The following is a 10,150-nucleotide window of genomic DNA, read 5'->3' as shown; positions in this document are numbered from 1 at the left end:
GAATAGAAGGATCATACCTCAACATAATAAAAGCCATATATGACAGGCCCACTGCCAACATCATACTCAATGGACAAAAACTAACACCATTTCCCCTAAGAACAGGAACAAGACAGGGATGCCCACTCTCACCACTCCTGTTCAACATAGTACTGGAAGTATTAGCCATTGCAATTAGGCAAGAAGAAGGAATAAAAGGCATCCAAATTGGAAAAGAGGAAGTAAAACTGTCCTTATTTGCAGATGACATGATATTATACATACAGAACCCTAGAGACTCCATCCAAAAGCTACTAGACTTAATACATGAATTTGGCAATGTAGCAGGATACAAAATTAACCCCAAGAAATCTGAGGCATTTCTATACACCAACAGTGAACTTTCAGAAAGGGAGATCAGAAAAACAATCCCATTTACCATCGCACCAAAAAAATTAAGATACCTAGGAATAAACTTAACTAAAGAGGTTAAAGACCTCTACTCAGAAAACTACAGGACGTTGAAAAAAGAGATAGAGGAAGACATAAACAGATGGAAGAACATACCATGTTCTTGGATTGGTAGAATCAACATCATTAAAATGTCCATACTACCCAAAGCAATCTATACATTCAACGCACTTCCCATTAAAATACCAATGGCCTTCTTCAAAGATCTAGAACGAACTCTCCAAAAATTCATCTGGAATAAAAAAAGACCCCGAATAGCTGCAACGATCCTGAGAAAGAACAAAGTAGGTGGGATCTCAATGCCAGATATCAAGCTGTATTACAAAGCCACTGTTCTCAAAACTGCCTGGTACTGGCACAAGAACAGACATATAGATCAGTGGAATAGAATAGAGAGTCCAGAAATTAGCCCGAACCAATATGCTCAATTAATTTTTGACAAAGGAGGCATGAACATACAATGGAGCCAAGATAGTCTCTTCAATAAATGGTGTTGGGAAAATTGGACAGACATATGCAAGAAAATGAAACTAGACCACCAACTTACACCATACACAAGAATAAACTCAAAATGGATAAAGGACTTAAATGTACGACAGGAAACCATAAAAATTCTAGAAGAATACAAAGGCAACAAAATCTCAGACATATGCCAAAACAATTTCTTCACTGATACAGCTCCTAGGGCAGTTGAAACTAAAGAGAAACTGAACAAATGGGACTACATCAAAATAAAAAGCTTCTGCACAGCAAAAGAAACCATCAACAAAACAACAAGAAAACCCACCTCGTGGGAAAACATATTTGCCAACGTCATATCGGATAAGGGCTTAATCTCCAAAATTTATAGGGAACTCATACAACTTAACAAAAAGAAGATAAACAATCCAATCAAAAAATGGGCAAAGGATCTAAATAGACACCTTTCAAAAGAGGACATTCAGAAAGCCAAGAGACATATGAAAACATGCTCAAAGTCACTAATCATCCGAGAGATGCAAATCAAAACAACAATGAGGTACCATCTCACACCTGTCAGAATGGCCATCATCAACAAATCAACAAACGACAAGTGCTGGAGAGGATGTGGAGAAAAAGGAACACTTGTGCACTGCTGGTGGGAATGCAGACTGGTGCAGCCACTATGGAAGGCAGTATGGAGGTTCCTCAAAAAATTGGAAATGGAACTCCCATTTGACCCTGTGATCCCACTACTAGGAATATATCCCAAGAAACCAGAAACACCTATCAGAAAGGATATATGCACCCAGATGTTCATAGCAGCACAATTCACCATAGCTAAGATCTGGAAACAGCCTAAGTGCCCATCAGTAGATGAATGGATTAGAAAACTGTGGTACATCTACACGATGGAATACTATGCTGCTGTTAAAAAGAAGGAACTCCTACCATTTGCAACATCATGGATGGAACTGGAGAGCATTATGCTAAGTGAAACAAGCCAGTCAATGAAGGAAAAATACCACATGATCTCACTCATTCATGGATAATAAAGACCATTACAAACTTTTGAACAATAATAGATACAGAGGCAGAGCTGCCTCAAACTGATTGTCAAACTGCAGTGGGAAGGCCAGAGAGAGTTGGGGGGCAGGAGGGAGGGGAGTAAGAGATCAACCGAAGGACTTGTATGCATGCATATAAGCATAACTAATGGACATAAGACACTGGGGGGTAAGGGAGGGTAGTGGTTTGTCAAGGGCGGGGGGGGGGGGAAAAAGGATACTTATGTAATACCCTTTGTAATACTTTAAGAGGAAAATAAAAAAAATAAAAAATAAAAAAAAAAAAAAAAAAAAAAAGAATTACTAGAGACTAAATGGATCATGAAACCTAAAATGTTACTATCTTATCCTTTGCAGAGTAATTTGCCAAATGTTGAACTGTGCATTCATTTAAGACACACTTATTAAGTGTGTAAAATTTTACTATGTATGGATGCTATAGATCTAAGTATAACAGATATAATACTTTCTCTCAACGAGCTAACAGTCTTGTGGAAGAGATAGACACATAGCAATAGCTTAACCACAAAATAAATGTTCTAAAAGTGAATTCAGTATAGAATAAGGAACACATATTCTATTGGGAGGGCCGGAAGTGGTGGTTTAGAAGAGGGCCTCATGAAGAGGCAGGCTTTGAATTTTTTGACTTGCAGTACAAAGAGAACGTATCCAGGTAGAGGATGGGAGCCCTAGGCCACATTTCTCGCAGAAGGAAAAACGCGAGCAAAGTCGCAGATGAAGAGAATAGGACTTCTTTGGAAACAGCAAATAGTTCAGTATGGCTGAAGCTGAGATCCTGAAGGACTTTCACCAGCTAAAAAACTTGTACTATGTGGAGCTATTAGAGTTTTTAAATTGGTGTGGTGAGGAACAGAACAAAGGGGAGGAAGAATTAGAAGCTGGTTCATCTTGCTTGCGCAGATAAGTACAGAACTTCTCTACATATACCTTTCTGTTCTCTAGCTAGGATATCATCTTATTATTTGCCTTAAAAAATTCTTTTTGGGAAAAGCAAGGGGAGAAATACTTTCATTCAGATGAAATCATTATTATCCCACTTCAAGTTGGCATTTTTTTTGGCGGGGGGTGGGTGGGCGTTCTCTAGGGGAGGTGTTGGGTTGCTCATTTTAATCTTTGTTGCGAGAAGGTGACAAGTATCACTTTCAATTTACCCCAGTGCATGGTGGAGAATCCTACCAATTCTCTATGATTATTACAAGATAGAAGGAAGCTGTTCACTGGAAGTATTACATCAGGTGGTAATGAATGTACCATTCTTTCCTAGGGTCTGTCAGAACTTTTTTATACTTGAAATGAATTGCTCTTCACATGGCAGTGGAAATTAAACAAAAGGAATGAATAGTGTTTTCTTTGCCATGAAAACTCTGACTTTTTAATGAAAATATAATATTAATTAATAGATAGCACTAATAGAGATTAACACAACCTGTCAATTTATTTTCCTTCTATCAGAAATGATGTTTTTAAATTTCTTACTGTGGTATTTATCTCTGTTCAGCTTCAAATCCCTCTCATCCCTCTTTGAAGTCTTAAAAGGACAGTGTTGCTATCACACGTCAGAGCTCAGAAATTGTCTTCCAAATCCCTGATCAATTGGGTTATCCAAAGGGTAGCAATAATGAGCATTTACATAAACTTTCAGCATAGAAAGTGCCTTTAACATGGATTATCTCGTTTACCTTCAAAAACTTGTGAGGTAGATGCTACTCTTATCTCCCACAAGTTGAAAATGGAAGTTTTATGAAGTTGACTTTTTCCCTCAAGATCTCATATTAAGTAAGTGGCAGAGTTCAGAATCAAAAGGCTGACTTCAGCATTTCCGCTTTTTAAATTCTCCTGGATTAATTTTTTTTTTCCTGAAATACTGCACAAATGTAACCAACAGCGTCAGAAGCAATGGCTCCTTGCCATCAGAAACAGTCAAAGGGGGAGGATAGGTTTCTCAGAGGAAGCGATGTTGACCATGTGTGCTCGTGCAGGCCAAAAAAAGTTCACATCAGAGAGCACACAGCTTCTAAACCAAGGCCAGCATTCAAATTCACTTACATAGCCCCCCCATTCCTTTTTCCATCTCTCCCCCAACCTCTTTTTTTTTTTTTAAATGTTGGGCTCTGTCTCTATACTTGCAAGGTCTTGATAATCTTGGGTATTTCGTTACTTAAATGACCTCGGTAGCCTCGCTTTGTCAATTCAACAATTGTAATGAACCCAGGTAACGTTTTTGAACACCTATGATGTGTTAAAATGCTCCGAAGTACCCCAGATAGTGTATTATGGAAAAGAGTAGGCTTATAGTACACTCTTAATATACAGAAAACTTCCATCTTAGCTGCCATCCTTGGTCCTGGACTCTCCTAGACAATCTTGGTCTGTTGTAGCCCACATTTCCATGTCACAGTGTTGGTGATGATACCCTTGGAAAGACTCGATGCAGGTTTGGTGCTGATAGCTGCCATTAAAGTGAAGCTTTTCAGATGGTTTATGGGTCAAATGTCTGAATGAGTCTTAGATATTATCTTCAAAGTCTAATGAGCACTCTTTGACTTTGCAGAAGAGGACAAGGTTGTGGGGAAGAGATACAAATGAAAAAGGCCTCTTTCTGCCTTTTCTCTTTGGTCCTTCCATCCTGAATTGCTAGCTTAGTGGTTTGCAGGTGCTCTTTTATAGACCAATATTGATCCATGATTACATTATCCAAGTCTTGGCAAAATAAGAAAAATGTGTTTATAAATTTTGTTTCAGGAAATTATGTTGGTGACAATGACAGTTTGAGAAGAAAACAATTGCTTGGCAAGGTAAAGTTTTGCAATCTTTTGTTGATTCATTACACTTTTGGGGCACTTTTCCTGGCCCATTCAATACAACCGTCTGGGTACTGCTCTTTCAGCTTGCCAGGGTTTAGGCTCACTGAGTCGGACAATTGTTTTGGCTCTAGAGTCCAGGGTCTAGACAGATGCTATAATGGTCATTTTTCATCTTTGCAGACTTGAGTATATGACTTTCAAAAGCATAATTAGTGTCAGAGATGCCATGAATGGCGCAGGGAATGCTGTGGACTGAGACCCCAGTGATGCCATTTACACTACAGTAGATTTTCAGTCTATGTACGTGGCACCCGTGGAGTGGTGCTGTGCCCAGCTTTCCCAACCTTTTGTGGCAGTCTTGACTGTCAGGGTCACTGTGTTCATAATGTAACGTTTATCTTTCCCGTAATTAGCTGATTATTGCCACAGACTCTATTTGTTCCCTCCTTGTACCTATTGATGAATTCTAGGGTCACTTTATTCTTGTGACTCATTGAGAATCCAGTGTTTGTTCTCCATTAAAAGTTGATCTGAGGCTTTATGGCCGAAGAAGAGATACTGAACTGCAGTATTATATGTGATAATCACACTGCTTATTTTCTAAAAGTGTTTAAAGGAGGTAGAATTAAGAGTGAAAAGAACTTGGCCTGAGACTTAACTGTGTGACCTTGTGGTAGATGCTTAACTTCTTTAGAGTTTTAATTTCCTCATATGCAGAATGGAGATAGCAATGTACACTTGGCAATTATTTTTCTTTGGGTAAAAATTAGATGAGATATGGATGTGGAATGTTTGAGACAGGGTCTAGCACATATTAGCTGCATACATTAGCTGCCCCCAACATGAACATTAACTGCTCCTCATCCTTTTCATCTTGTTGTTGAGCTCTGTTATTGTAAGGATTGTTGTGTCTTATTTTAAAAAATGTTTTCATTGATTTTTTTTAGAGAGAGAGAGAAAGGGAGAGGGGAAAGGGAGAGAGAAATAGAAACATTGATGAGAGAGAAACATTGATCACCACCCACTGGGGATTGAGTCTGCAATCCCAACATGTGCCCTGACCAGGAATTGAACTAGCGACTCCTTGGTGCATGAGTGAATGCTCAACCACTGGGCTACACCATCTGGGCTGTTATTTTTTCTTGGTAGATTGACTCTTTCATTATTATGTAGCATCCTTCTCTGTATCTGGTAATTTTCTTTTCTCTAAAGATCACTTCATCTGATATTAGTATAGCTAAGCAGCTTTTTTTTTTTTATTGGTGTTTCCATTGTATATATATTTGCAACTGTATTAGTATATTTCAAATGAGTTTCCTGTAGATAGCATATAGTAGGGTCATTACAAAATTTTGATGATTTCTGTTTTAATTGATGTATTTAAACTCTTTATATTTAATGTAATTTTTGATATGTTAGGATTTAAGTCAAGTCTGTCACTTTATTTGTTTTGTTTGTTTAGTTTTATGTTTCTCTCTTTCCCCTTTTCTACCTTACCTGTGGGTTACTTTAACATTTTTCTGTGTTACATTTTGCTCTACGTTAGTGTTTTTAGTATATATCTTTATAGAATTTATTTTGGCTTATGCAACTTTATTAAAGAAAATCAAATCAATTACTAGCAGAGCTGTAAGTTAATCACTCATCCATTGACAACTTGCATCACTGATTCAGTGCTATGTTAAATAGTTTATTGGAAGATAGATTAACTAATAGCTCTAAGATGCCTAACAATTTAAGTAAAAAATTTCAAACCGTTTGAGACCCTATTTTGGAATACAAAGTGTGTTTGACTTCCAATTTCCATTCTCTGTGGAACAAGAACAGGTCATTCCTTTAGTGACATGCACAAAATACATCACATTTTCTGTTCTGTTGATGCTATAAATTCAATACCAATTCTCCAGCCACATTGGTTATGAGCATAAAGTATACCATGGAACCTCAGATCTCTAACAGTGAAAGGCTTAAACAAGAATGGATGCTGCTAGAATAATGCTGCTTCCTTTGATGGGACAACAGAGCATCCATCTTCCTCCCCCTGATGATTTTTTCAGCATGTTAGAGCAGTGAGGAATGGTTTTAGTATCATAACTGAGTTAGAGTGAAGACATTGGCCACATAATATACATGCTCTGCTTAAAAGAAAATTCTGAATCTTGAGCAACTGTACTCTTATACCTACTTTATAGTTTCTAAAAGCAGTTATTGTTTAAAGTGGGAAGAAGTTAAGTTTTTCAGATGAGCATGTGGATGAATGGAGGGAGATAAAAAAATTAATTTAAAATAGGTGAGGACTAATAGGAGAACAGCTGGAAAGAAAAAGAAAAAAGAACAGTAATTCAAAGTTTATTCCAGCTATAATACAGGCTATTCTTATTTATCCTCACTCAAGGATTTTTTTTTTTTTTTTTAGAGAGAAAGAGAGAAAGAATGGAAGGGGGAGAGAGAGAGAGACAGAGAGAGAGAGAGAAATATTGATGTGAGAAAGACACATCAACTGGTTGCTTCCTGCATATACCCTGACTGGGCTGGGGATCGAGCCTGCAACTGACCTACATGCCCTTGACTGGAATCAAACCCACGACCCTTCAGGCTGACGCTCTAACCACCGATAAAAACCAGCTAGGGCAGTTATTCTTATTTTGAAGTAGCACCACATGGCATACTTCTGAGTCCATTCCCAAGATATTCTGTCATACTTATTTCTGTCTGTTTTACAGATCCTTGGCGATCTCTGGTTACTAGGGGTCATCTGGGTTTGGATTACATAGCAGTGAACAAATAGATAGAAGAACTTTAGAAATAGTTAAAGCAGGAGACCACTGTGATCTTAGACTATTGAGACAAATGCTGCCATTACTGTTGATATTTGGATGATAAATTCTTGTAAATTCAACCTTGGGTGGTGTGAGGGGGTAGGCTGTAGGAAAATGAATTGTCAAAAAGAATACGCTGCCTTTATATGGGCTGTCATCAGGTCCCATAACTGTGGCTTGCCAATGGGACATTAGAATTTTTGAAAATAGTTTTCTCAGTGGTTGCCCTAGAGATGACCTTATATTATCTTCTAAAGACAGACTAATCTATATGCCTGAAGTTCAAGTCAGATATTCCAAATCTCCTTTACCTTTCCCTGCCCTCCCACTGAATTATGGGGAGAGAAAAGCACACATTATTAATGCTTGTAAGTATTTTCAAGTAAATGTGTAAATGATATGCTTGAGTATGTATTTTAAAGTACAAAAATAAAAAGTTGTTTAATATTGGAATTTTTTTTACCACTACCTGCCATCACCCTTTTTATGTGTTTTATTTTTGCTATTGATCTACACATGAAGTTATATAGAGATTCTTTTTATTTTCGAAACAGGATTATTTTTTATTTGACTAGTTTCCAGTGTTCAAGAGCCTGATCACTGTGTGTTTATTGACCAAATTTTAGAAACCATGACAGCTCAGGAAACAGAATTTATTTCTTCCAAATAATCTATTTACAGTCAGAGGAAACCTCTCTTGAATTGTGTTGTAATTATTTCTTTACTTTTTAAAATATTCTGCCATCTATGTCTTCCTGTTTTGCCTGATTTTGAACTTTATGTAAGTGGAAATATCCATTTATATTCTTTTGTATCTTGCTGCTTTTGCTTAATATTATTATGAAATTCATTCATGGGGTTTTAGGGTAGATATAAGTTAACAGGTAAACTATATATTCCTAACAGAACAATTGGAAAAATAATTGAACAGAGATTTCAAAAAGGAGGACACTTAAATGGCCAAAATTATATTAAAAGTGCACAGCCTCACTAGTAATCAGAAATATGCAAATAAAAGAAAAAAAACACTAAACAATACCACCATTTACCTGCCAGATTTGAAAAACTTTAGAAATGTGACATTTTTTGTTGGTGAAAGTGAATAGCAGTAAGGATTTTCATACACTGCAGGTTGGGAGCAAAATTTATAGTGCAACCATTTTTGAAAACCCCCTGGCACAATGTGGGGCAAGACCTCAGCAGTTCCTCCCTTGCCTGTGTAACACAGAAACTCTGAGGCACATGTGAATCAGGACTCCTGTCAGTAATATTTACAGTTAGATTATTCACAGTTGCTCCAAACTAGAAAGAACTGGATAAATCAATTGTAGTAGATTCATAAAATAGAATGCTATGAACAGCAACAAAAATGAGGACAGTGACATTCACTTTATATTTCAGTGAATTAAGTTTATCTCTTCTCCATTTTGTCAGTTATGGACTATGTCTAGTGAAATTTTGGGAGTTTCCTCCTCCAACTAACATAATCTATAGAAATGCTCCATTTCTCATGTTGAAAACAGTTCACCATATTTATTTATTTATTTACTAGAGGCCCAGTGCATGAAATTCATCCATGGGTAGGGTCCCTAGTGGCTGCTGGCTGCCAGCTGGGGCCTCCCTTCCCCAGCTGCTGGCTGCCTGCCAGGGCCTTCCTTCATTCCATGCCACCCCCTGGTGGTCAGCGTACATCATAGCGAGCGATCAAACTCCTGAGGGGACACTTTTAATATTAGGCTTTTATATACATAAACTAGAGGCCCGGTGCACAAAAATTTGTGTACTCGGGTGGGGTAGGGGGTCCCTCAGCCCGGCCTGTGCCCTCTCGCAGTCTGGGACCCTTCGGGGGATGACCACCTGCTGGCTTAGGCCCGCTCCCAGGGGAATTGGGCCTAGGCTGCAGTCGGACATCCTTAGCACTGCTGAGGAGGCGGGAGAGGCTCCCACCAGTGCCGCTGTACTGGTAGCCGTCAGCCTGGCTGGTGGCTGAGCAGAGCTCACCCTGTGGGAGCACACTGACCACCAGGGGGCAGCTCCTGTATTGAGCATCTGTCCCCTGGTGGTCAGTGTGTGTCATAGTGACCAGTCATTCCCAGTTGTTCTGCTATTAGGGTCAATTTGCATATTACCCTTTTATTATATAGGAGTGCCTGGCCAGCCTGGGTGAGGGGCTGATGGCTGTTTGCAGGCTGGCCACAGCACCTTCAGTGTGGGGGTCCCCACTGGGGTGCCTGGCCAGCCTGGGTGAGGGGCTGAGGGCCATTTCCAGGCTGACCACACCCCATTCAGGGTGGGGGGGTCCTGCTGGGGTGCTTGGCCTGTCTGAGTGAGTGGCTGATGGCAGTTTGCAGGCTGGCCAGAGCCCCTTCAGGGTGGGGGTCCCCACTGGGGTGCCTGACCAGCCTGGGTGAGGGGCTGATGGCTGTTTGCAGGCTGGCCACGGCCTCCAGCCATCCAAGCTCCCAGTGGAGGCTGGCTGGAAGCAGGTATCTGGGATTTATTTGTCTTCTATAATTGAAACTTTGTTGCC

The 10,150-nt window shown here is 39.3% G+C and overlaps 1 pseudogene; it reads right to left on the bottom strand.

Moving 5' to 3' along the window:
- Positions 1-7,376: 7,376 nt before the first annotated feature.
- On the bottom strand, positions 7,377-7,812 carry LOC138992605 (ubiquitin-conjugating enzyme E2 D3 pseudogene; annotated as a pseudogene).
- Positions 7,813-10,150: the final 2,338 nt, after the last annotated feature.

This window comes from Myotis yumanensis, unplaced genomic scaffold, assembly GCF_028538775.1.
Source record: "Myotis yumanensis isolate MYYU_CA2020_CCGP unplaced genomic scaffold, mMyoYum1.0.hap1 SCAF_14, whole genome shotgun sequence".
NCBI classification, from domain to species: domain Eukaryota; kingdom Metazoa; phylum Chordata; class Mammalia; order Chiroptera; family Vespertilionidae; genus Myotis; species Myotis yumanensis.
The sequence above is the reverse complement of the archived record's forward strand: the minus strand, read 5'-3'. Positions and strand labels throughout refer to the sequence as shown.